We start from the raw sequence: 27895 nt of genomic DNA on the forward strand, positions 1-27895 counted from the left end.
ACAATAATACTGCCCCTATGTACAAGAATATAACTACTATAATACTGCTATTATGTACAAGAATATAACTACTATAATACTGCCCCTATGTACAAGAATATAGCTACTATAATACTGCGTCTATGTACAAGAATATGTAAACAATATGTGGCACAATATGTGGCACAATTTCAACTTGCCCATGGCCTCGGCCTCTGCATGCACCATCACCATCAACGTCACATCCAGTTCCCCATGCCTTGCCACGTGCCTTGCCCATTTTAAATGGAGGACAGTATCGTCCACGCTCACTACAAATGGCTGAATTTGGAGCGAACTTATATGTGATCCGTTTGACGGACAAACCACAGTTTTAAGTACCTGGCCTGTAGGTAACTATTTTTAATAGCAAACTGGTGTCAATTGCTTCACTGACACACTGAAAAAAATTTCAATGGAGGCCAGAAATGGCAGTATTTTCACCGCAATTATATGTGATCCGTGTGACGGACAAACCACAGTTTTAAATAGCTAGATTTCTAGCGCTGTAATATGGAAAGGACCTGGCTGTATTCTGCAGTGCCAACAAGCAAATGGCGCAGAAAAACTATGTTCTCTGGATTGCTTTTTAAGCAAATAATGAGGATTAAGAGCCCCAAAAAATTATTTCTGTCCCCTAAGACCTGGGCCTCTGTTTAGAAATGTCTTACAGCAGCAGCAGCAGACAGAATTGGAATGGAGCCTCTTGTGCTATATGCACTGCAGTTTGCTATATACCCTGCCTGCCTGCCTATATACACTGCCTGCCTGCCTATATACACTGCCTGCCTGATATCTCTGCAGATGGATTAGTCCTCAGAAGGACTGTTTGTTGAGATGGATATGTGTAATATACTTCTGTTCTACCGACAATACTTAATAAACAAGCAAATCTCTCCCTGACGCACCAGCAGCTCTCCCTGCACTGTCTGATCCGGAGTGACTGTGACGAGCATGGCGGCGCCAGGTCTGATATACACCTGATGACTCTGTGCGGCCAGCCAATCACTGTAATGCCACAACCAACATGGCTACAGCATTACAGTGCATGGCAGGCAATCCCTGCATGTTCAATGGCTCTCTAAAGAGCGCCAAACATGCAGGGAGGGGACCGGAGCTGCCGCCGAGCAACCCCGGAAATACTCGGCAAGCGCTCTCACTGCTCCAGATGCTCAGGCGAGCACCGAGCAGTAGCGAACATGCTCGCTCATCACTACAGTCTTTCAATTTAAGGGTAGGTTAATTTTAACATTGAGAGATAGAGCATCAAAAAAACAAGAAAGAAAATCACATTGTATAAATTGGATAAATTTATTTGCATTTTGCAGTGAGAAATAAGCACTTGATCCCCTACAAACCATTATGAGTTCTGGCTCCTACAGACCAGTTAGACGCTCCTAATGAACTCGTTACCTGCTTTAAATACAGCTGTCTTATATAGTCACCTGTATAAAAGACTTCTGTACACAGACTCAATTAATCAGTCAGACTCTAACCTCTACAACATGGGCAAGACCAAAGAGCTTTCTAAGGATGTCAGGGACAAGATCATAGACCTGCACAAAACTGGAATGGGTTACAAAACCATAAGTAAGACGCTGGGTGAGAAGGAGACAACTGTTGGTGCAATAGTAAGAAAATGGAAGAATTACAAAATGACTGTCAATCAACATCTATCTGGGGCACCATGCAAAATCTCACCTCATGGGGTATCCTTGATCATAAGGAAGGTGAGAGATCAGCCTAAAACTACACGGGGGGAACTAGTTAATGACCTCAAGGCAGCTGGGACCACAGTCACCAAGAAAACCATTGGTAACACATTACGCCTTAAAGGTTTAAAATCCTGCAGTGATAGCAAGGTCCCCCTGCTCAAGAAGGCACATGTGCAGGCCCATCTGAAGTTTGCCATTGAACACCTGGATGATTCTGTGAGTTATTGGGAGAAGGTGCTGTGGTCAGATGAGACAAAAATTGAGCTCTTTGGCATTAACGCAACTTGTCGTATTTGGAGGAGGAAGAAGGATGAGTACAACCTTAAGAACATCGTCCCAACCGTGAAGCATGGTGGGAGAAACATTATACTTTGGGGGTGCTTTTCTACAAAGGGGACATGACGACTGCATCGTACTTAAGGGAACATGGATGGGGTCATGTATCGAGATTTTGGCCAAAAGCCTCCTTCCCTCAGTAAGAGCATTGAAGATGGGTCGTGGCTGGGTCTTTCAGCAAGACAATGACCCAAAACATACAGCCAAGGCAACAAAGGAGTGGCTCAAAAAAACACAGCAAATTCATGGAGTGGCCTAGCCAGTCCCTAGACCTAAATCCCATAGAAAACTTATGGAGGAAGCTAAAGCTCCGAATTGCCAAGCAACAGCCTCAAAATATGAATGATTTAGAGATGATCTGCAAAGAGGAGTGGACCAAAACTCCTCCTGACATGTGCGCAACCCTCATCACCAACTACAAACAACGTCTGACTGCTGTGCTTGCCAACAAGGATTTTGCCACAAAGTATTAAGTGTTGTTTGCCAGAGGGATCAAATACTTATTTCTCACTGCAAAATGCAAATAAATTTATCTAATTTATACAATATGATTTTCTTGATTTTTTGGGGATATTCTATCTCTCAATGTTAAAATTAACCTACTCTTAAAATTATAAACTGTTCATGACTTTGTCAGTGGTCAAACATACAAAAACAGCAAGGGATCAAATAATTATTCCCCCCACTGTATATTACTGTAGCTCCAATAATTTTGCATATTGTATATGTATCCACTTTCAGATTCCGTTTAATAAAATTTGCATTGTTATACTTAGTTTACTCTATTAGTTTTTGGTGTACTTTTTCAGTTGCAGCATTTCTGCACCAATTAGCTAAATTAGATTACTTGCTTTTTTATTTTTTCATTGTCATTTGTACTTGCGTTTTTTCTTACCCTTCTTCCAAGAGCCATACCTTTTAATATTTCTGTGCCCATAGCCATATGGGGGCTTTTTTTTGGGACAAGTTGTAGTTGTTAATAACACCATTCATTTTATCATGTGACGCAATGAAATGCGGGAATAAAATTCCAAGTAGATTGAAATTGCATAAAAAGTGGAATTCCACAATTGTTTTTTTTGCCTTTTTTATTTGCCACATTCACTATATGGTAACACTGACCTGGCAGTTTGATTCCCCAGGTCAGTACGACTACAGTACACAGAAATCAGACATGTATAGTTTTTTTTTTTATTTAAGTGATAAAAAAAAATTCCAAAAATTAAAATTATTTTATTTTGCTTATGTTGCTATTTCCTGAGACCAGTAGCATCTCCATTTTTTGAGATCTGGGGCTGGGCGAGGGCTTATTTTTTATGCCCTAAGCTGACGTTTTTACTGATACCATTTTGGGGTAAATATGATGTTTTGATCTCCTTTTGCATTTTATTGCAATGTTGCGGCGTCCAAAAAAAATGTAACTCTGGTGTTTTTTATTTTTCTCGTTACGTTGTTTAACGATCGGATACATTTATTTTATACTTTGATAGATCGGACATTTCTGAACGCAGTGATACCAACTATGTATATTATTTAATGTTTTTATTGTTTATTTTATTTTATTCATTTATGGACGCAGTGATACCAAATATGTGTATTTTTTATTGTTTTTATTTATTGTTTTATTTTTAATCGGTCAAAGGGGGGTGATTTTTTTTTTTTTTGGATTTTCAAAAACTTTTTTTTCTCACTTTTCATTGACTTCAATAGACCTCTTAGGAGACTTGCAGCTCTTTTTTTTTCTTCACTTTTCACTTTATTCAATAGTCCCTATAGGGAACTTGATGTTGCGATGGTTCAATCGCTTGTGCTATTCATAGCAGTGCTTCAACATTGCTATGTATAGCAAAAATTATGGTCTCCTCTGAACGTCAGCTGTGTGCCAGCGTTCACAGGAGTATTGTAATGACAGGCACGGGGGTCTTCTGCAGACCCCTGGCTGACATGTAAACCCATCATTATTTGTAAGCCAAAACCAGGAGTGGGTGATAAGTACAGAAGTGGTGTCTTGTTTCTGTTCTACTTTTCCTCTGATTGTCCCGCTCCTGATTTTATCACTGATGTAAAATACTGACCAAATACTGATAGTGGGGCCGTGGCCTTAGAGTTTAAATCCATTGTTATCAGAGCATATTCCTTATTCAGATATGCTACTAAGGCGCTCAGTGCACCCTGGGTGTGGCCGAGCAGCTGAGTGCACCTTCCTTTGGTTTACTAGGGCTATAAGGTGCTGTGCTTGGTTTGGACAGTCATTTTCTGCTGACAGACTTACTTTAAAGACCCATCGCTAATATCTAGAACGTTTATCCCGGTAATGTTATTCCGGATCTGTTCAGGCAGTAGGTGTAAATAAGTGTTATGTTAAAAGGTCAGGAGCCCGGTAGATATTTGGGGTGTTAATAAAGGATTGAAAGTCAGTGTGAAAATGAGCTAATGAGGTGTTTGTATGTGAATAGCAGGTAATTTGCAGCATGCCACTTAATATGATTTCTTTTCGAGCCCTTGTGAACATTTGCACTACATTTCTTGATATATTTTGCTCCCTCCATGAGTGTTAAGTTTGTCACGGTCATAATACTATAGGGGAACAGAGGAAGAAATCAGAGCTGTGAAGCTGAATATATTCTTACTAGTTTTACTTTATTCTGGAACATTGAGATCGATAGATAAAATGATACGTTTTATTTTACAGAAAGTCAGAAATCCAACAGAAACCAGCAAGGAGCCCTAGCAGCCATCGTCTGCCCCTCAGATAGGTAGGTCCCTAGTCTGAGCAATAATGAAGGAAGGAATAAAGGGAAAGGGGCATTTACCCGGCGCTGCAAGGAGGAGACGAGCCACGTCCAGGCAGGAATAAGCCTTTTATCCCACTACGCATTTCTGGGAGGGTCCGTCTTCTTCATCAGGTGTGTACAGGCCATAGAGCACCATCAGCCTTTATACAGGCAGGTGGTGACATCACAATACATAGAAAATATGATTGGTCACATTATTACAAATTCAGTTAGCAAATAAAAGCCAAATATTGTTCACAGAATTCTGACATTTAAAATACAATGGATTAATTGTTACCGTGCCAATGACACAAAAATGAAAAATGAAAAAAAAAAAAATAATATAATAAATAAGAAGGTAGCTGCCGCTTTCCTCTTTTTTTGTTCTTCCTTCATTCATTCAGCTCGGTGTTTTCATCACTGCGGGCGGTGCAGCGGTAATGTGGGGGAGCTCGCACAACCACCACGCTCATTGTTCTAATACACTAGGATGATCCATACACACACGGAGCGTGACACATGACATGATGTCATCACAAGGGTGAAGTGACATCACCAGGTTTAAGGCCGTGACCGGTGATACATCTGCCTCAACCCCTTGTCTGAGCCTTCCTTTCGCTCACCAGAGATGCGTGAATGTAAAAAAAAAAATCGATTTGTCACCAATCGAAAGTTCCTTATCCTCTCATCACGGGTCAGTCCTCCATTTTTCGCATTGGATCTTCCAGCCTTCAGCATATGGGTCTTCCAGAACTGATACATAGACAATGAAGTGCTTCGCTGGCCGCTATTTTCCATATATGCCTGCAAATTGAATAAAACAATCTGATTCAGAAATTTTTCCTGAAATTCTTGATACATTTATGTTGCTCACCTCATCTGACCACTATTGCAGCTCCTGCTCCTTTTCTTTACCCCATAATGACCAGGGTTTGAAAGAGTCTTAATGATCAACCAATTTATTTCAATTTTTGCCTCTCATTCTTTGCGTGATGCTTGGTTTTATGTGGGAAAAAATCGTATTTATACAATGTACAGCTGTTTTGGGGGCACATATAAGTTACTGTGTAATTTATGTATATACAGTATATTTTTTTATCACCAATATAAAAAAAAAAATATTTTTTTATAATTTATAATAAAGAAAGAGATTTTTTTCCAGCTCCAAAGTTTGGGTTCCCATTGTTTTCTAATGGGTTTGGGTTCTGGTTCAAGTTCTGGTACCCAAACCGAACTTTGGACTACAAATGAGTCGAAACCGAACTTCGACGAATCCACTCACCCCTATTCATGGTTAAGGATGAGCGGACCCGTGGAAGTTCAGCTTCTGGTGCCCAACCGAACTTGAGTCCAAAGTTTGGTTCGGGCACCAGAGCTGACTGGACTGTCTCTCTCTGTCTCTGCTTAGTTTTTTTTTGTTTATTTATAATAAGTAATGAAATGTACTTTAAATAAATAAAAAATAAAGTTTTTTTTTTTTTTTTTCAGTAAGCACTTTTGATTTTTATTGCTATATTTATTTATTTCCAGTATGATACATACAGTATATTACACAATTTCTCCCAAAAGCGATCATAATATATTTTTCCCTTTCTATTCATTTTTTTCATTGTAACTAGCTGAATTCTTGGGAGCCCCAGTTACAGGGAACAACTGACCAGTTCTGTGCCTACACCATTATCTGACCCTATTTCATTCTGCTAGGAACCAGCAGGACTGCTATTTTGGGCAGAGACCCAGAGGTCCTGTGATCGCCAGGTCCTACAGAAGTGTCAGGGATTCACAGGATCCTTGATTAATCACAGAGACCACCCACTGTGATTTCTTGAGTGTACAGCTCTCTGCTGCCCCCTATCGTCCGGACAATTACATGATTGGCCAATGATCAACCTCAGGCTGTTCTCACTAATTAGTTATCGGAAAGATAGCAGTGAGCATATGGCATATACACCTCTGGATTCCAACGCATGGAATATGTATATATACCGCCATACTATCACTGCTAGCTTCACGATAACCCAAGAAAGACGCCTGCTTTCTGGTTGCATATATGGCTTTGGGGCGAGGCACAATTACAGGACAGTAGAAACAGAAAGGGAGGCAGTGTTTGTGAAAAAAAATATAGACAAGATTTTACAAAGGGGAAAAAACAATACAGCATATACAGTCACAGAAAATAAAAGAGATTAACAGAAGAACTTACTATACCGATCGCAGAGACGCTTTAGTTTACCAGAAGGAGAGCACTTCGGTTTGGCCGTTACGTGAACGGGGCCCCTGCTTACATGAAAAAATGTATCTCTCAGCATGAACACAGATCATCATTCGGCTTGATCTTCTATGTCGAATTGGGCCCCACCCACACACTTCCCTTTGACCACCTTACGTGTGCTGGGTTGTAGCCTGGTCTCAGCCCTTCATGGTTTTATAAAATTCACAATTTATGCAATAATTCCTCACTGGATGACAGCAGAAGTTGGCGAGAGATGCCATATTTTGTATCGGGATGTTATCTTTCCTTAGAGATCAAACATGACCCAGCTGCTGTCAGTTATCTTTTCACTGTTGAGTTACCGCTCACCGGCAGGGCTCACAGATATGAAAAAATATGCATATTGTTCCACAATTAGCCCTGCCACTAAAAATATATCTCTCATCACTATTGGATTTATAGAAATTCCGCTATTCTATATTTTCTTCGGTGCCAACGTGTCCAGCAGATGCCTGGGGATGAAAGGAGTATGCAACTGTAAAAAAACATACTATTCTAATGTGTGATATATTCCCTTTGATACTTAACAAGATGTTTCCTATCTCTTTGTCACTGTCACAGAATACTGGAGGTAGGGGGCCTAAGCTGACCCTAAGCTGGGGCCCAGACTAATCCCTCAACCTGGAGGTACTGTTAAAGGTACAGAGGTCCAGGCCGCCAGCGTAACCCCTACCTCCTGAGGATCCCTGCACCTCAGTAATCTAGTCCTGAGAAGGACCCCGATCACAACAGTTGGGAACCAGAAATAATATGCCCACACACAGTATTTAGACGAACGAGACAGTACAAGGGAAAAACCAAAACCACCTTGCATACAACTTCTACACAACTACAACAGAGGGAACACCAACGGGAAAGGAGATAAATGATAAAGCGAGGAAAGGGAAAAAACACTTCCAAATACACTTATCTCAGCAACTCCAAACACCACGATCCGCTCTGTAAGTCTGAATGAAAAGCTTTCACCGACACCTCCCAAACAGACCTGCAGGAATATGAAGGAGTCTCACTAAAGAAGCATTGATTGCAGCTGGGCGAGGCTGGACCTCAGCTAGCCCAGAGAGAGAGAGAATTAACTCCTTCACTGCCGAAAAAACACAAAGCACCAACAAGTCAGCTGCGAGAAGTCAGGCTGTGTACTCGTGACGATCTTCGTGGCAACACACCCGTGACAGTACCCCCCCTTCTACGAGGGGCCTCCGGACCCTCAGGGCCAGGTTTATTCGGGTGAGTCGTGTGGAAGGCCCGAACTAATCGGTCTGCGTTAATATCCGACGCAGGAACCCACATCCTCTCCTCAGGACCATACCCCTTCCAATGAACCAAGTACTGAAGGGACCGGCGATTAAAGCGTGAATCAATGACCCTCGATACCTGGAACTCCAAGTTACCATTGACAACCACAGGAGGGGGAGGTAAAAGTGACGGTACCACCGGCGCCACATACCTCTTAAGCAATGATCTGTGAAACACGTTGTGAATTTTAAACGTAGGGGGGAGGTCAAGACGGAATGCCACCGGATTAATAATAGAACTGATTCTGTACGGCCCGATGAACCTGGGACCCAGTTTCCAGGAGGGAACCTTAAGTTTAATATTCCTGGTAGACAACCATACCTGATCGTTCACACTTAGGTCCGGACCAGACACTCTCCTCCTATCAGCCATACGTTTGTATCGGTTCCCCATAGTATTCAGATTCTTCAGCACCCCTCTCCATACTGAAGCGAGAGATGAGGAAAATCGTTCCTCCTCCGGAACCCCCGAAGAGCCCCCCCTACTGAAAGTACAAAACTGGGGGTGAAAACCATATGCCCCAAAAAACGGGGACTTACCAGTGGACTCGCTCCGCCTATTATTGAGAGCAAACTCTGCCAGAGGTAGGAAAGAAGCCCAGTCCTCCTGGTTCTCTGACACAAAACACCGAAGATATGTCTCCAAGCTCTGGTTCATACGTTCCGTCTGACCATTGGTCTGAGGATGAAAAGCCGACGAGAATGACAAATGCATCCCCCGCCGTGCACAAAACGCCTTCCAGAACTTGGACACAAACTGAGACCCCCGATCAGACACCACCTCGGAGGGTACCCCGTGAAGCCTCACAATCTCCCCAATGAACACCTGCGCAAGAGTTTTAGCATTAGGGAGAGCCGGAAGAGCGATAAAATGTGCCATCTTGCTGAACCTGTCCACTACAACGAGTATGACCGTTTTACCCGAAGACGGAGGGAGGTCCGTAATAAAGTCCATAGACAGATGAGTCCAAGGACGCTCCGGGATCTTCAAAGGTAAAAGGGCCCCAGACGGACGGGTATGTGAGGTCTTAGAGCGCGCACAAACCCCACAGGACGCGACAAAAGTTACCACCTCTTTATGTAAGTTAGGCCACCAAAACCGACGCGAGAGGAGATCCACAGTTGCTTTACTCCCCGGGTGTCCTGCAAAAACTGAGTTATGGTGTGCCTCGATCACCTTTTGTCGCAACTGATCTGGAACGAACAGTCTCCCCGGAGGTCCAACAGGGGCGTCCCCCTGAGCCTCCAATATCTCCTCCTCCAGCTCAGAGCATACTGCCGAAACCACCACCCCCTCCTGAAGAATAGGAATCGGGTCGTCCGTATTCCCGGCCCCAGGGAAACTACGAGATAAGGCATCCGCCTTTACATTTTTAGACCCAGGACGATATGTAACGACGAAATTAAACCTGGTAAAAAACAATGACCACCTAGCTTGTCTGGGATTCAGACGTTTAGCGGACTCCAGATATAGCAGGTTCTTGTGATCGGTGATGACGGTGACCGGATGAACTGCCCCCTCCAAAAAATGGCGCCACTCCTCAAAAGCTAACTTAATGGCCAAGAGTTCCCTATTGCCGACATCGTAATTCCTCTCAGCGGACGACATTTTTTTAGAGAAAAAGGCGCACGGATGCCACTTACCAGGGGACGAACCCTGTGACAATACTGCTCCCACCCCTACCTCGGAAGCGTCTACCTCTACAAAGAATGGCTGAGACGCATCAGGTTGAATGAGTATGGGTGCCGAGGCAAAACATTTTTTCAAGGAGGAGAATGCTTGACAAGCCTTGTCAGACCACCTAGAAAAATCCGTCCCCTTTTTAGTCATGTCTGTGAGAGGCTTAACCATGGACGAGAAATTACGAATGAACTTCCGGTAATAGTTAGCAAACCCCAGGAAACGTTGTAGTGCCTTAAGATTCTCCGGCCGATCCCACTCAAGAACTGCCCGCACTTTCCCAGGGTCCATACGAAAACCGGACGCTGAAACCAGGAAGCCTAAAAACTGGAGTTCCTGTACGGCGAACACACACTTTTCCCACTTGGCATACAGTTTATTATCCCGCAAGATCTGTAACACCTGTCTAACGTGCTCCTGATGAGACACCAGATCCGGCGAGTAAATTAAGATATCATCCAGATATATGACAACAAACTGTCCCACCAGGTGGCGAAAAATATCATTAACAAAGTGTTGAAACACCGCCGGGGCATTAGTCAGACCGAATGGCATGACAAGGTTCTCATAATGCCCCTCCGGAGTGTTAAAAGCCGTCTTCCACTCATCCCCCTCCTTCATCCTAATCAGATTGTACGCCCCCCTGAGATCCAACTTAGAGAACCATTTGGCGCCCACGATCTGATTAAAGAGATCGGGAATAAGTGGGAGCGGATACGGATCTCGGACCGTAATCCGATTAAGTTCACAGAAATCCAGGCAAGGGCGTAGGCCTCCATCTTTCTTCTTAACAAAGAAGAACCCCGCGGCCACCGGTGAAGATGAAGGTCTAATATGCCCCTTAGCCAGACTTTCAGAAATATAATCCTTCATGGCCTGCCTCTCAGGACCAGAAAGGTTATACAACCTAGCTTTAGGTAACTTGGCCTCAGGGAGCAGTTTTACAGAACAGTCATACTCGCGATGAGGAGGTAGTTCCTGACACCCATTCTCCGAGAATACATCCTCAAAGTCCGCCAGAAATGGAGGTAAGACCCAAGGAGTAACCGCACCGATGACCGTGTTCATGCAGTTTTTATTACAGAATTTACTCCATTGGCTTATCTCTCTGGTTTGCCAATTAATAACCGGGTTATGCTTAGCTAACCAAGGAAGGCCCAACACTATAGGAGTGGGAAGACCCTCCAACACGTAGCAAGACAACAGTTCTTTATGTATTGCCCCCACTTGAAGTTTTACGCCATGCACAGCTTGCAAAAAACTTCCCTGACCGAGAGGCCTGGCATCGATCGAGAATATGGGGATGGGTTTAGCCAACTCACTCAATCGCATACCTTGAACCCGGGCAAACCGAGCATCAACCAGATTAGCCCCGGCCCCACTATCCAGAAGAACAGATATCCTCTCAGTTCTCGCACCCACCACCACCTCCGCCGGTACGAGAAACTGAGACGAACCTAGGGACGAAATACCTACTCCCAGATTGCCGTCCACCACACAACCTGGGATCAACAGTTTTTTCGACGACTCTTTACTCTGCAAGGGACGGGATGGACACCCCCCAATAAAATGTCCCTTTTTCCCGCAGAGGAAACACCTTCCTGTCTTATGGCGCTCCACCGGTCCCCTTCCCCGAAATGATGTCCCTCCTAATTGCATAGGCTCCTCCGGACTGACCAGGGGAACCACCATATGAGGGGACCTTGAAGGAGGTGGAGACATTACAGGGGGTAGAGTTATCCCGCACCTCTCCCGAAGCCGTCTGTCAACGCGAATGGCAAGGGCCATAGCGGCTTCCAGTGACGCGGGAGAGTCATACTGTGCCAACACATCCTGTAATTTGTCGGATAAACCATGACAAAACTGGCTCCTAAGAGCCGGGTCATTCCACTGGGTGTCCGTGGCCCACCTACGGAACTCCGAACAGAATTCCTCCGCCGGACGATCTCCCTGCTGAATCCTACGTAACTTAGACTCAGCAAGGGAGATCCGATCTGGGTCATCATATACGAGTCCCAGAGCAGCAAAAAACCTATCCACTGACTGGAGAACCGGGGAGCTTGGGGGAAGAGAGAACGCCCAAGATTGTGGGTCCCCTTGTAGGAGCGAGATGACAATTCCCACCCTTTGTTCTTCGCTGCCCGATAACCGAGGCCGCAGCCGAAAGTACAATTTGCATGCCTCCCGGAAAACAAAAAACTTGTCCCGCCCCCCAGTGAACCTGTCAGGGAGAGCTACTTTAGGTTCTGGTCCGGCTTGCTCCAGAGGATGCAAAACCTTGGACCTAACGTCCGCCAGCCCCATGGACAAACTCTGCAACTGCCGAGCTAGACCGGCTACTGGATCCATGGTAGCTGGAGAAAAACTAAGTTGGTCGGTGAAAATGTCACTGTCACAGAATACTGGAGGTAGGGGGCCTAAGCTGACCCTAAGCTGGGGCCCAGACTAATCCCTCAACCTGGAGGTACTGTTAAAGGTACAGAGGTCCAGGCCGCCAGCGTAACCCCTACCTCCTGAGGATCCCTGCACCTCAGTAATCTAGTCCTGAGAAGGACCCCGATCACAACAATTGGGAACCAGAAATAATATGCCCACACACAGTATTTAGACGAACGAGACAGTACAAGGGAAAAACCAAAACCACCTTGCATACAACTTCTACACAACTACAACAGAGGGAACACCAACGGGAAAGGAGATAAATGATAAAGCGAGGAAAGGGAAAAAACACTTCCAAATACACTTATCTCAGCAACTCCAAACACCACGATCCGCTCTGTAAGTCTGAATGAAAAGCTTTCACCGACACCTCCCAAACAGACCTGCAGGAATATGAAGGAGTCTCACTAAAGAAGCATTGATTGCAGCTGGGCGAGGCTGGACCTCAGCTAGCCCAGAGAGAGAGAGAATTAACTCCTTCACTGCCGAAAAAACACAAAGCACCAACAAGTCAGCTGCGAGAAGTCAGGCTGTGTACTCGTGACGATCTTCGTGGCAACACACCCGTGACACTCTTTCAATCTGTGGCTGTACGCAATACACATCCTCATTCAGTCCCTGGCCCATATGCTAAATTGTGTCTATGCGTCAACATGTCTCTTTTTCTAGGTACAATATACATCTTCCTGGTCTTTGGGCTACCAGGAGCTCTCTTTTGCATGGTAATTAACCTGGATAATTAAGATTGTTGCTTCTTGTGTACACTGCCATTTTACATAGAGGCAGCTTTTACAATGCTATCTCCTATCCTTACTGCAAATGGGATAGGGGTTTGGTGATATGAATTGAAGATTTTTAATATTTTCTATGACAAGAAGCATAAGCGATGCCAAAGCTTCTGTTCACTACATAAAGCTCATTAAGCACTATGTAGCCCACAGAATAGAAGACAGAAGCAGTAATAAACCTCTTCTCTCTTTTTCCCAGCAGCCCCGGCTCCACCGTACAGCGAGTACTGCACCTTCTGCAGTAAACTTGCATCCTAAATTTACAATACTGCTGGGTTTAATCCAAGGACTAAACTTACCACACTTCATGATTTTCAAGTCAAAACCTAAACACAATATTTTCCGAATAACACAATGTTACCAGATCAGACGATATCTCAAAGTACGGCTCAGTTTATCCACCATAATGTAAAGATTCCTGGCCACAATTGTATTGTTTGTCACCCAACATTCCATATGTAACTAAAAAGTACAACAATGTAACAATCTGACAATTTGAGCAGTCAGCAGAAGCCATAGGTGCCCAAATCTCTGTGGTTTACTTAATGAATATGGAGACAATGTAAGTGTCATCAGATTATCCACTGCTTCCACCATATTGTGTGCCATGTAATCAGTATTTTAATAATTGTGATCCCTTACATCACCGCAGCCCAAAGGCTAATAAGTGTTGAGTGGTTGTGATGGGTGTATATAAAGAGTCCTCAGCACCTCTGGTGTTTTGGCTTATCCAGACCCTCTGATTTTGATGTGGATGTCGTCCCCTTGATCTTTCTTCAATCTACAACAGAGGGGCTGGGTTTGCGGGTTTACATCAGGTACTCAGGTTGGCCAGTACACACCTATTGGACAGCTCAGTGCATATTAAAAAATACCAAGACCAATAGCCAATGGCCACTTTCGGAGGTATGAATGTCTGATGAATTGTAATGGCAACAGTTTACAGCGGGAAACATGATGACAGCTTCACTTTAAAGAGAATCTGTCCTGACGATTTGGAAAGCTAGTTTCAGGGCAACATGAGACTCTCATTCCAATGATATGTCACTTACTGGGCTGCTTATGGTAGCTTTGATAATTTCCAGCTGATAAAACTGTGATTTTATCATTAGAGGATTGGAATACCTGCTGCCATGTAGTCCTCCATATTCATGAGCTGTGTATAACTCCATCGCCTCCACTGATTGGCAGATTTCTGTGCACCCTGTGCATAGGCAGAAAGCTCTCAATCAGTGGTGTGGGAAGGGTTTTACATAGTTCAGCATTCAGAAAACTGCTAGATCTGTAGCAGATCCTTGATATAAAATGTTTTTATTCACAATAGAAGCATGCAGCCCAGTAAGTGAAACATCCCTAGAGTCAAGGTCTCGGTCCCTGCACCATGCTGTTCTCAGAGCAAAAAATGTGATGACAGCTTCCATTTCAAGAAGGGAGTTGTGCACTTGCCACTTGGTCCCATCCCCTTTCTTTTTGCAGAAACCCCTGCTGCATTTTTAGCAAACAAGGCAGAAAATTGTTCCAAAGGTCATGGAAAAGGTAAGGATAAGTGAACATACAAAAGGCAAATATGTCATTATAATGGAGGATAATGCACATTTAGGCATATTGAATACAAAGAATAAAAAGAAGGAAATAAAGAGGCGTTTGTCTCCACATCGTAAACCACAGAGCCTAATATTGTTACAGTCACAAAGACAAATGACAGGGTGTCTGCCGTACACTTCCAGCCTCCTGCCTCCAGGATACAGCAGCCTGACCTGCCGACTGCTAATAATGCCGCCAACAGCTTCTCCACTACATAAAACCTGCAAAGTCAAAAGGCCAGCGTTTCTATCAGCTGAAAAATAATTGACAAGTGCCGTCAGACAATTATTTTCTCATGCAGGTTACCAGAGAAAGGTGAGAGCAAACATGGGAGAGATGACTGAGAACACAACGCGTTTCAGTGCGGAGGGGCGAACAAGTTGTTAGAGAAATGCCACTTACTGCTTTGTAGAAGAGGTCGGGGTGGCCGGCGTGACATTTGAAAAAACACCTTAGTAATACGGCACCAAGTACTAACCAATAAACCAGATGCCCCCCGGGGGTCTGAGAACACAGTCGTCATTCATTATAGAGTTGAGACAAATTAAAATTGATATTCTAGAACAAGAACAGTCAGGAAATAGAAAATGGTACAGAAAAAATGAGAAAATCAAAGTGAGAAAAAAAAGTTTTGAAGTACAAGGTGGAGAGTTTTATGTTGGTGATGCATCTTACGGACAATAGTTCTAGTTATTGTATCTGTGAGGCAAACAGGAACCTGAGAGAAATGGTTACATCAAAAGGTTTATGCTTCTTTTTAATCTGATGCGTTCTGCAATATTAGGAAATTGTGCCACTTTGTGGGTATCGAAACCGCCAAGACTCTGAGCCTCATGAGTGTTGAAACCATAAAGCATGCTTCGCCTTTTAAAGTGACATTAACCAAAAAAAGTTTCTGTGCCACTGTCTTTAGTATTTGGGATAAGTAAAGCTGTACGGTCTGAATTTCATTGGTTTCCTACAGTAGAGCAGAAGGGTCTAGATCAGAAACATAGATATAGGGGGTGCAGAGGATGCACGTAGACTCTGGTGCCTAAAGGAGACCACAAAGTGGCCTTTTGCCTATAATATGACACCAGTATTTTTAAATACCACATGAAGTGAGGAGTCTTACATTTTACCCTGATTTTGCAGTTTAACCCGTTCGCCAGAGGCAATTTTCCATTTTTTCTTTTCGTTTTTTTTCCTTCCTTTGTTCCAAGAGCCATAAACTTTTTTGTTTTCCGTCCATATGGCCGTATGAGGGCTTGTTTTTTTGCAGGACAAGTTGTACTTTTGACTGACACTATTGATTATACCATATAGTGTACTGGAAAATGGGAATTAAATTCCAAGTATAGTGAAATTTCAAAAAAGTGCAATTCCACAATTGTTTTTTGGGTTTTTAACCTTTTCGCGCCAGAGCCTGTTTTTGCCTTCGTGACCGGGCCAATTTTTTCAATTCTCACCACTGTCACTTTATGAGGTAATAGCTCTGGAACACTTCAATGGACCCCCCTGATTCTGAGACTGTTTTTTCGTGACATATTGTACTTCATGATTGTGGTAAAATTTCTTCGATATCACTTGCGTTTATCTGTGAAAAAATCGGAAATTTGGCGAAAATTTTGAAAATTTTGCAATTTTCAAACTTTGAATTTTTATGCCCTTAAATCAGAGATATGTCACACAAAAGAGTTAATAAATAACATTTCCCACATGTCTACTTTATATCAGCACAATTTTGGAACCAACATTTTTTTTTGTTAGGAATCTATAAGGGTTAAAAGTTCCCCAGCGATTTCTCATTTTTCCAACAAAATTTACAAAAACATTTTTTTAGGGACCACATTACATTTGAAATGACTTTGAGGGGCCTTCATAACAGAAAATACCCAAAAGTGACACCATTCTAAAAAATGCACCCCTCAAGGTGCTCAAAACTGCATTCAAGAAGTTTATTAACCCTTCAGGTGCTTCACGGGAATTTCTGGAATATGGAAGAAAACAATGAACATTTAACTTTTTTTCACAAAAATGTTACTTTAGACCCAATTTTTTTATTTTCACATGGGTAACAGGGAAAAATGGAACACACAATTTGTTGTGCAATTTCTTCTAAGCATGCTGATACCCTATATTTGAGGGAAAACCACTGTTTGGGGGCACGGCAGAGTTCGGAAGGGAAGGAGCGTCATTAGACTTTTTGATTGTAAAATTTGTTTGAATAATTAGCGGACACCATGTCGCATTTGGGGAGCCCCTGATGTGCCTAAACAGTGGAAACCCCCCACAAGTGACACCATTTTGGAAACTAGACCCCTTAGGGAACTTATCTAGATGTGTGGTGAGCACCTTGCACCCCCAGGTGCTTCACAGAAGTTTATAATATTGAGCCGTAAAAATAACATTTTCAAATTTTTCCCACAAAAAATGTTTTTCATTTTTTAATTTTGCATTATCATAAGGCTGCGTGCCCACGTAGCGTTTTTCAAGCATTTATGCTGCAGAATTTCCACAGCGTAAACGCTTGTGAAACGCTAGGTAATCCGCACCCCATGGTCCCCAAGGGGATTCCGCATGTTCTAGGCACATGCTGCGGATTTTTCCGCAGCGTTTATGCTGCGTACAAAAATCCGCAGCATGTTCATTAATTTTGCGGAAGCGCAGCGGAATGGCCGCCATTGACTAGCATTGAGACGCATAGAATCCACATCTGTACATTTGTACAAGTGGATTCTATGCGTCTCTATGTGCGGATGGTACCCAGTTCTGGAGGAGAGAAGACTCTCATCCAGACCTGGGTACCATTGTACCTGTAAAAAAAGAATAAAATAAAAAATAAAGTTTATACTCACCTTTCCGAAGGCTCTCTCTGCTTGCCGGCAGCGGTGAAGGACCTTCGGTGACGTCACAGTCATGTGACCGCAGGCCCTTCACCGCTCTGTCTCGCGATATGCCGGCAGCCAGGAACCAGCTAGGAAGCAGTGCTGCAGCACACGCATCGGGGGTGAGTATAGCTTTATTTGAAGCATTGTTTTACGGTCACACTATATAAATCCATGCTGTTTGCATGGATTTATATAGTGTGACCTAGTTGTCAAGCACTTTCCAAGTGATGCTATTGCCTGGAAAGCGCTTGTCAATCTGCATGCAGAAACGCATGTGGATACGCATGTGAATCCGCATGTATTCCGCATGTATTCTGCAGTAAAAACGCATGCACAATCTGCATGCGTTTTTTCTGCCAGGGAGATGCAGAAATGCTGCTGAAATTTTCTGCTTCATTTCTGCATCGTGGGCACATAGCCTAAGGGTAAGAGGAGAAATTGCACCATGAAATTTGCTGTGCAATTTCTCCTGAGTACGCCGATACCCCATATGTGGGGGAAAACCACTGCTTTGGTGTACGGCAGGGTTCGGAAGTGAAAGGAGCGCTATGTTGGCTGGGATAGGCAGCAGACACCATGTCACATTTGAAGAGTCGCTGACATGCCGAAACAGCAGAAACCCCCACAAGTGACCCCATTTTGTAAACTACACCTCTCCAGGAATTCATCTAGGGAAGTAGCGAGTATTTTTTAATTTTTCAATTTATACCATTGGGCAGTGAAAACATAATTATATTTTTACCACAAAAAAATGTTTTACCCTCAGATTTTACATTTTCACACAGGGCAATGGGTAAAAATGGTGCCGAAATGTGTCACACAATTTCTTCTAAAAGTGGCAATACCACATATGTGGCTGTATCGTACCGCTCACCCATACTGCGAGATCTGGGGGGGACGGAGTGCTATTTGACTCTTGGAGAACAAATTATTGTAGAATAGTTTGCGGACTCCATATACACAGCCCCTAAGTGCTAGAAGAGCAGAATCCCCCCTCAAGTGACCCCATTTTGGAAATTATACCCTTTGGGAATTTACCTACAGGTGTAGTGATGATTTTGACTCCATGGGTTTTTTCCAGAAACAAGCAGCAGTGGATGTTGCTGAGCGAAAATTTCAAATTGGCGTTGAAGTGACCAGTACATTGTGCCCAGCTCGTTCTTCTGGAGACATGCACCTGTAAATTAAGCAAGCTCTCATCGCTACAGGAATGCCAAACATGTGGACCCTAAATGTAGTTTAGGCACATTGTGGGGCTCAGGAGGGAGGCACTTGGATTTGGGAGCACAAAATTTTCCACTTATTAAACCTGACAGGGCACACCTGTGAAGTGAAAACCATTTCCGGTGACTACCTCTTGAAGCTCATCAAGAGAATGCCAAGAGTGTGCAAAGCAGTCATCAAAGCAAAAGGTGGCTACTTTGAAAAACCTAGAATATAAGACATATTTTCAGTTGTTTCACACTTTTTTGTTAAGTATATAATTCCACATGTGATAATTCATAGTTTTTATGCCTTCAGTGTGAATGTACAATTATCATAGTCATGAAAATACAGAAAAATCTTTAAATGAGAAGGTGTGTCCAAGCTTTTAGTCTGTACTGTACATCGGGGTTTCCATCTAAATTTCCAAGTGATGTAATTCAGATGAAACCCCTGCGGGATCCATTCACTGTAATGAGGCAGCAGAGTTACTCTGGACTCCGTCTGGCCTCTGTTCAGCGGTGTACTTTTTTTTAGAAGTGCACAAAATCGTGACCAACCGTACTTATATGCACGCCTAAAAAAACTGACACCGTGGGATCACAGGCCAGATGGCATCCACAGTGGCCTATATCTGCCTCATTACAGGGAATCTTCCGTCATGGGTTCCGTCTGAATCACGTATTTCAGAGATTTACATGGAAACTCTGGTGTAAGCGCTCAGTGCAGAGTGCAGGATAAATGTGAGCAGAGCCTTACTGCGATCTTTGGGAGACAGAATAAACAAATCAGTAGCAGGTGAAGAATTGGTTTTATTTATTTTTTACGCCGTTCCTCGTGTGGTATAAGTGATTAGATTACTTTATTATTCGGGTCGGTGCGATTACAGCGATACCAGATTTATATCGGGTTTTTATGATTGACAGCTGTCACACACACTCGACGCTTTTTTTTGCAAAATCTATTTTTTGCATCGCCACATTTTGAGAGCTATAATTTTTCCATATTTTTCCATATTTCGGCCGACAGAGTCATGTGATGGCTTGTTTTTTACGGGACGAGTTTACATTTTTATTGGTACCATTTTTGGGTACGTGACATTTTTTGATCACTTTGTATTCCGTTTTTTGGGAGGTAAAATGAACAAAAAACAATTCAGGTTTTGATTTTTTTTTATGCTATTCTGCGTGTGGTAAAAGTGATAAGGCAGCATTATTTTTCGGGTCAGTAGGTTTACAGCGATACTACACTTACCATATATATTTTTTTATGTTTTAGCGCTTTTACACAATAAAACAATTTTATAGAAAAAATATTTTTTTTACATCGCTTTATTCTGAGAGCTATAACTTTTTTATTTTTTGGCTGATGGAGCTGTATGGCGGCTTTTTTTTGCGGAACAAGATGACGTTTTCAGCGGTACCATTTTTATTTCCATTTGTTTTTTTGATCGCATTTTATTCCACTTTTTATTTGGCGATATGATGAAAAAGCATAGTTTTTTGCTGCATCTTTTATTTTTTTCATGGTGTGCACAGAAGGAGTTAATTAGTGTGACAGTTTTATAGATCAGGTTGTTTCAGACGCGGCGATACCAAATATGTGTACTTTTTTTGTTTTTGCATAAATATATGGATTTATTGGTTTAATATTTTATTTATTTATTTTTATTTATTTTGTGATTTTTTTTAACAGTTTGAAAACATTTTTTAGACTTTTTTTTTTTTTACATTTTTACTTAGTCCCTGTATGGGACATTAATTTTTATTTTTCTAATCACTGTTCTCATGCAATGCAATAGACATGTATTGCATTGCATAAGAGCTCTGCTGACAGTGTAAAACTGTCATTATCTCCTGCTAGACTCAGCTGCTGGCTGAGCCTAGCAGGACACCGTACATGGCAGACCCGGAGGCTGTCATGTGACCTCCGGCTGCCATGACAACGCCAGGTCCTCTCAGACATCAGGGGGGCCATCGGAGAGGTAAGTGGACGACCCCCTCTCCTCTCACTATCTTCTAAATGCCGCGATCACTATAAATCGAAGCATCTAGAAGATAAAGGGTTAACATCATTGGGACCTGATCCAATCAGGTCTCGATGATGTCCCCTGTCAGAGCTGTCGCTCTGCACCGCACCCGCAGCGCTTGCAGGACCCTGGGGGTCCTGAGCGCCGCGGGACCACCAACCGTTTATAAACGTCGGCGCTGCATAGAGCCCAGCAAGCGCCGACGTTTATATACAGTGGGCGGTCGGGAAGGGGTTAATTTACCATGTTCACTTAATGCTAAAACTGACCTGGCAATATGAATCTCCAGATCATTTAGCGTGTACAGATACCAAACAAGTATATGTTCTTTTTTATTTATGTGGTGAAAAAAAATTCAAAATGTGTAAGAAAAAAAAATTGTTTTTGGTGCCATTTTCTGAGACCTGTAGCGTGTCCATTATTCAGGATCTGGGGCCAGATGAGGGCTTATTTTTTGCGCAGAGAACTGATGTTTTTATTGATACCATTTTGAGATAGATATAATGTTTTGATAGCCTGTTATTGCATTTTATTTCAATATTGCGGTGGCCAAAAAAACATTTGTCATTTTGATTTTTTTCTCGTTACGTCGTTTACCGATAAGATTAATTTACTTTATATTTTGATAGATCGGGCGTTTCTAAATGCAGCGATACCAAATATGTGTATTTTTTTTAAATGGTTTTACTTTGAATGGGGCAAAAGGGGTGTGATTTGAAATGTTGTGGGTTTTTTTTTTTACTTTTTTAATATTTTTAAAAACTTTTTTTTTTTTCTGGCTTCAATAGTCCCCTTAGTATACTTGAAGCTGCGATCATCCGATCACCTGTGCTACACATAGCAGGGCTTTAACTCTGCTATGTATAGCAGAAATGACATGGCCGGCATTCATAGATTTACGTTGACTGTCATGACAACCTATGAGCGCCCCTGATCACGTGACATGGCGATGATGAGCGGGTCTTGTGACGCGCTTCCAGCCGGAGATTGACATTGGCATTTAACTTGTTAACAGCCACGGGAGGATCGTCTGGTAAAGTTACATGACAGCTGATCAGATCAGCTGTCATGTGCAAGTAAAGAAGCGGGCTCCGGTGCTGAGCCTGCATCAAAGGCAGGGACACGACCGATGATGTACCTATTAGTTATTGGTCGTGAAGGGAAGGGATTACCTTTATGCTATATGTGTGTTCTATATTGTTAGCAAGCATAGTTGTTTTTTTTTACTTAAAAAAAAAGGTGCCGGTCTGGTGCGGAATAAAGAACGGTCCGGTTTCAATAAAGAACCATTTTTGAACACAAAAGGCTTTTCATTTGCACAAATCGGTCAACGTGACATCTAAATTATTGACATATGTTTGTGAATCTGCCAAAAGTCGAGTTTTGGAGCTCACTAGAATGTATTCAATGCAAATCCAATATTATGGTCTTGGATTTCTCCAGATAGGAGAAAAAAAAATACTAATCTCGCCAATCGCCCGTCCCACTGCTGCAGCCGCCCGTCTGATCCTCCTCGCTGCTCCCTCCAGTCTCTTCTCTACTGCTTCACCGGTCAATGTCCTCTTCTTCCACCCTCAGTTTCTGGCACCGACATGCATCGCCCGAGATTTAGTTGGGACATGCATTGTGATGTTAGATGTTTACTCAGTGCCGGAAGTCACGACGCAGAGGGATGATGGATGGAGAGGATGTTGCATGTGGTGGAGCAAAAAGGAAGAATCCGGAAGGGAGCTGTGCAGGGGATCAGCTACGGAAGTGGGAGAGGTGAGCTGTGAGATGAAGATTGTTTCTTTATTTTTCTTTCACCTGTTTCGTGGACCCTCAACAAATCAGCAAAATGGCGGCCATCAAGCATTTTGATGATTTCACATAAAAATAATCCAGATTCTAGTTTTTTTTATTGCAAAATTCAAGGTAATTGATTGATTAGATTATCTCTAATATTTACCTGTTTTGCCCCTCTTAATATCAGTCTGTGACGTCAGCGGTTTAATCCCAGGGATAACACAATGTGACTGCAACCCTCATGTATCATATTAAATTAAACAATACACACAATTCCAAACTATGAAACAATGTATCGGAAGATAAATAACGAAACCCAAAGTGATAAACATGTAAATAATGAAATATTTAAAGCTCTTAATTAATGTTATTTAAAATTCTCTTTACTTAAAGCGATCCCTCGGGAGCAATTAAAAATAGACACAAACCGATATGTAAAGTTAATATGCAATATATTCATTATGTGCTGCGCAAACAAGACACTAATTCAACTTTTTATACCAAGGTGTTTAGAGAAAATTAATTATGTATAGAGAGCAGATTCCGCTCCGTATTCATCCCGAATAATGGTAAATGGGGAACATCTGGACCTTCAAGCTTTTATTTTAATTGAATAAAAAATGAATCTCTCCCGCTGTGGGAAAAAATTACTATATAATGGAAGTGGTCGTGTTTCTTCATCACACAGCACTTAATGTCTGTTCTGTACAATCCACTGAATAGGATGGTAATAACTGCAGTATAATTATATAGGACATGCTGGTATAACCTGGGTATCTCCAGTATACAGTTAATTACATAAGTACAGCTGGTAAAGTTATGTATCTTATCATATATAGTGATATATACTATGCTGCTCTAACCTGGGCAATGGCATCTTCTGTATATAATTATATATGCATATCTGGTATAACCTGGGCATCTTCTATATATAACTAACTATATATATTCAGCTGGTATAACCTGAGCATCGATATATAATCATATGTATACAGCTGCTATAACCTGGGCGCCTCCTGTATATAATTATATATGTATAACCTGGGTATATTCTGTATATAGCTAATTAATTACATAGCTTGTGGAAGGATATCCCAAACGTGTGACCCAAGTCATTCAGTTTAAGGGCAATGGTACCAAATACTAATGAAATGTAAGTAATAAAAATGCCTTAAAATATTCTCTCTCTCTCATTGTTCTGGCATTTGGCAAATATTAAAAATGATGGTATAATCCTAATTGTCCTAAAACGGGAAAGGTTTATTCTGATTTCATGTCAGATACTGAGAAAAACATGGAGATGTGTCTTTATATATAGTGGATGGAAACTTCTGATTTCAACTGGATATAGTGATAAGTACCATGCTGGTATAACCTGGGCATCTCCTGAATATCTGAATATCATTAATATATATACAGTACAGACCAAAAGTTTGGACACACCTTCTCATTTAAAGATTTTTCTGTATTTTCATGACTATGAAAATTGTACATTCACACTGAAGGCATCAAAACTATGAATTAACACATGTGGAATTATATACTTAACAAGAAAGTGTGAAACAACTGAAAATATGTCTTATATTCTAGGTTCTTCAAAGTAGCCACCTTTTGCTTTGATGACTGCTTTGCACACTCTTGGCATTCTCTTGATGAGCTTCTAGAGGTAGTCATCGGAAATGGTCTTCCAACAATCTTGAAGGAGTTCCCAGAGATGCTTAGCACTTGTTGGCCCTTTTGCCTTCACTCTGCGTCCAGCTCACCCCAAACCATCTCGATTGGGTTCAGGTCTGGTGACTGTGGAGGCCAGGTCATCTAGCGTAGCACCCAATCACTCTCCTTCTTGGTCAAATAGCCCTTACACACCCTGGAGGTGTGTTTGAGGTCATTGTCCTGTTGAAAAATAAATGATGGTAAAACTAAACGCCATCCGGATGGAATAGCATGCCGCTGCAAGATGCTGTGGTAGCCATGCTGGTTCAGTATGCCTTCAATTTTGAATAAATCCCCAACAGTGTCACCAGCAAAGCACCCCCACACCATCACACCTCCTCCTCCATGCTTCACGGTGGGAAGCAGGCATGTAGAGTCCATCCGTTCACCTTTTCGGCGTCGCACAAAGACACGGTGGTTGGAACCGAAGATCTCAAATTTGGACTCATCAGACCAAAGCACAGATTTCCACTGGTCTAATGTCCATTCCTTGTGTTTTTTTGCCCAAACAAGTCTCTTCTGCTTGTTGCCTGTCCTTAGCAGTGGTTTCCTAGCAGCTATTTTACCATGAAGGTCTGCTGCACAAAGTCTCCTCTTAACAGTTGTTGTAGAGATGTGTCTGCTGCTAGAACTCTGTGTGGCATTGACCCGGTCTCTAATCTGAGCTGTTGTTAACCTGCGATTTCTGAGGCTGGTGACTCGGATAAACTTATCCTCAGAAGCAGAGGTGACTCTTGGTCTTCCTTTCCTTGGGCGGTCCTCATGTGAGCCAGTTTCTTTGTAGCGCTTGATGTTTTGTGCAACTGCACTTGGGGACTCATTCAAAGTTTGCCCAATTTTTCGGACTGACTGACCTTCATTTCTTAAAGTAATGATGGGCACTCATTTTTCTTTACTTAGCTGCTTTTTACTTGCCATAATACAAATTCTAACAGTCTATTCAGTAGGACTATCAGCTGTGTATCTACCAGACTTCTGCACAACACAACTGATGATCCCAACCCCATTTATAAGGCAAGAAATCCCACTTATTAAACCTGACAGGGCACACCTGTGAAGTGAAAACCATTTCCGGTGAATACCTCTTGAAGCTCATCAAGAGAATGCCAAGAGTGTGCAAAGCAGTCATCAAAGCAAAAGGTGGCTACTTTGAAGAACCTAGAATATAAGACATATTTTCAGTTGTTTCACACTTTTTTGTTAAGTATATAATTCCACATGTGTTAATTCATAGTTTTGATGCCTTCAGTGTGAATGTACTATTTTCATAGTCATGAAAATACAGAAAAATCTTTAAATGAGAAGGTGTGTCCAAACTTTTGGTCTGTACTGTATATATACATAGCTGGTATTACTTGTGAATCTCCTTTATATCTATAATATAACCTCTGTCTGAAGCCTCGATAGACTGCGGAAGGGCGACGCGCCTGCATAGTGTGGACCCCACAGAGGCACGCACCCCCATCCTAAACGAGGGAGGCCAGTTGCCGGGATCCACCGTCGATACAGGCGCATGCGCATAGCGCTCTTCCGGCGCCGTTTTATTGAAGACACATTGCAAGTGTGTCTTCAATAGACATCCATAGGATGCGCCAATTCTGGCACTTAGCCTCGCTCTTCCCACTGACCTGTAGCAGTGGCAGTGGGGTAATAGGGCTGGGGTTGATGTCAGCTTATAATGCCAGCTGACATCAAGACCAGGTTAGTAATGGAGAGGCGTCTTGTCATCCTTCAGAGACATTGCCTGCGCTCCGCAGTGTCTCTGAAGGATGACAAGCTGGATGGCAGCATTCTGCTACGATCCAGCCTGCCATCTCAATGCCATCCCAGTGTGGGAAAATTCTCCTGCTCAAGCCGTGATGTCATTTGCCGGCACCGCATGCGCAGGAGAATTCTCCCACGCTGTCAGTGACGTGCATGAGGTGAGCTGAGTTGATTGGACATGAACTCGGCTCATCTGGATGCCGCCACAGCCAGACACTGAGGAGCTTCACTGAGGAGCTTCTCAGTCTCAGGGGCATGGCAAGCTGGATGGCAGCGTTCTGCTGTGATCCAGCCTGTCATGTCAATGTAGCAGAGCTGAAGACGTTCTGGGAACCATGGAAAGGTAAGGATGAGGTTGGTTTCTTATTTTACTTTTATTCCTGGAGACATTGGCTTCAGCTGGAATGGACGTGATGGTAAGTATGGTTTAATTTAGAACATTAAAGAGTTGTGTCTTTATTTCAATTAAAGGACTTTATTCTGGGTGTTGGTGTTTTTTTTAACTTTCACTATGGGGTTAGTAATGGGGGTGTCTTATAAACGCCTCTCCATTACTAACCTGGGCTTGATGTCAGCTGGCATTATAAGCTGACATCAACCCCAGCCCTATTACCCCACTGCCACTGCTACAGGGCAGTGGGAAGAGCGAGGCTAAGTGCCAGAAGTGGCGCATCCTATGGATGCGCCATTTCTAAGGCAGCTGAGGGTTGGTGTTTCTAGCCTGGGAGGAGGCCAATATTCATGGCACCCTTCCTGGGCAATTAATACCAGCCCCCAGCTGTCTGCCTAGCCTTTGCTAGCTATTAAAATAGGGGGGACCCCACGTCATTTTGTTTTTGGGTCCCCCATTTTAATAGCTAGTAAAGGCTAGGTATTCAGCTGGGGGCTGATATTAGTAGCCTGGGAAGCTCCGTGGGTATTACCCCCTTCTCAGGCTTCAAACATCTGCCCCAGCCGTCTGCTTAACCTCCGCTAGAGACTAAAATTATGGGGAACCCCACACCAATTTTTTTTTTATTAAATCCTTTATTTTAACACTAAATGACAAGTACAGTAACCAACACTGTCACTGTACTTATGATATATATGACTGACATGTTTCTATCTATCTAATCTATGTGTGATGCTCTATTCTTTCTGTTCTAAATTGTTGGGTACCGATGTATGCGACTCGCCTAGGGGGGGATATAGGGGACTCGGTGCCCGGGCCTTTACCTTCTTTGTAGGATGTCACAGCAGTCAGCTCCCGGGCTCGTCCTCTGGGGTCACTCTTTAAAAGGGTTTTTTTTTGTTAACAGTTTGTCTTGTGACGCCACCTGTGGTTTCCGGTAATGGTTACCGGCACTGCTGCAGACCTCCGGGGGTGATGGGATGGCAGCTGGGATGTTTCTGCTCCCCACAGGCGGAGCGGGCCCCCGGGGCAGGGTTGACGGAAGGGATGCAGGTGAGGGGTGACCCGGTCGGTTCAGGGGGAATGACGGACACACACACAGGGGATTCGCTTCAGTACCTTTACTGGTGTAACGGCAGGTAGGGTCCAGGGCACTTAATAGGAAGGGTGCACTTCCTGGTCCATGTCTTCCTCTCTCTAAGCTTCTGGCCAGCCTGGAACTTGTCCTAGCTTCTATA

The sequence above is a fragment of the Phyllobates terribilis genome, unplaced genomic scaffold, assembly GCF_046119375.1.
Source record: "Phyllobates terribilis strain yellow unplaced genomic scaffold, ASM4611937v1 Scaffold_7__3_contigs__length_470593459, whole genome shotgun sequence".
Taxonomy (NCBI): Eukaryota; Metazoa; Chordata; class Amphibia; order Anura; family Dendrobatidae; genus Phyllobates; species Phyllobates terribilis.